Genomic DNA, 286 nt, shown 5'->3' on the forward strand with positions numbered 1-286 from the left:
GTTCACTCTCATGTGTTCACTCTGATGTATGTTCACCCTCATGTGTTCACTCTGATGTATGTTCACTCTCATGTGTCTCTGGGTGAACACATGAGGGTGTTAGAACTACTGTTTATCAGACATCACCAACACACACCTTCCTTTACTGATTGATCAGTATTGATAGGTAATTGATCTGACTGATGGTGGTGGATCAGTATTAATAGGTTATTGATCTGACTGATGGTGGTGGATCAGTATTAATAGGTTATTGATCTGACTAATGGTGGTGGATCAGTATTAATAG

At 39.5% G+C, this 286-nt stretch overlaps 2 protein-coding genes across 3 annotated transcripts in view; one reads left to right on the forward strand and one right to left on the reverse strand.

The window, feature by feature from the left end:
• The window catches only part of LOC118332366 (WD repeat-containing protein 7), a 141,759-nt gene that overhangs the window by 47,051 nt on the left and 94,422 nt on the right, over positions 1-286 (forward strand). The window lies entirely within an intron of this gene.
• Positions 1-286, reverse strand: part of dpysl4 (dihydropyrimidinase like 4) — a gene marked incomplete at its 3' end in the record, with an annotated part of 5,640 nt that overhangs the window by 3,607 nt on the left and 1,747 nt on the right.

This window comes from Morone saxatilis, unplaced genomic scaffold, assembly GCF_004916995.1.
Source record: "Morone saxatilis isolate NCDOM2014 unplaced genomic scaffold, NCSU_SB_2.0 Contig21, whole genome shotgun sequence".
In the NCBI taxonomy this organism is placed as follows: Eukaryota; Metazoa; Chordata; class Actinopteri; family Moronidae; genus Morone; species Morone saxatilis.